Genomic DNA, 558 nt, shown 5'->3' on the forward strand with positions numbered 1-558 from the left:
AGAAAAAGAACAAAAGTGTTGTTGGTCGGGTAATGTAATACAATGTTACATAAACATGTATATAATACAAAATTCTCAATATTTTTTTTTTCAGTATGGTTTATCTTTGTTTTTGTTATGATAAAGTCTTATAAATGAGCCCATACAACTTGCTTGACTCGTGTATCATGTAAATAAATATCAGTGGTGTATAAAGTACCTGAAAGCCATACTCTAGTAAAAGTACAGATACCTTACCAGAAAATGACTTTGGTAGAAGTTGAAGTCACCATTTAGAATATTACTTGAGTAAAAGTCTTAAAGTATGTGATATTTATTGTACTTAAAGTTCCCATATTGTCAAAACTGAAATTTCCTGGCTTTTTTTCATGATAACTGAGGTCTAGGTGCTATGTAACCACCATATGAGTTTCAAAACAGTCAGTCCACAGTAAAATTCACACAGCCTGCATAAAGTAGCTGTGATTTTTCACAAACCGTTGTGACTTCCGAAAAAAGTTGACGTCAGAACTACACAGTCACCGCCTTCAGTCACCACCCCGAGCACCGCCCACAGTC

This window comes from Sinocyclocheilus anshuiensis, unplaced genomic scaffold (genome assembly GCF_001515605.1).
Source record: "Sinocyclocheilus anshuiensis isolate Anshui unplaced genomic scaffold, SAMN03320099.WGS_v1.1 scaffold706, whole genome shotgun sequence".
Classification (NCBI taxonomy): Eukaryota; Metazoa; Chordata; class Actinopteri; order Cypriniformes; family Cyprinidae; genus Sinocyclocheilus; species Sinocyclocheilus anshuiensis.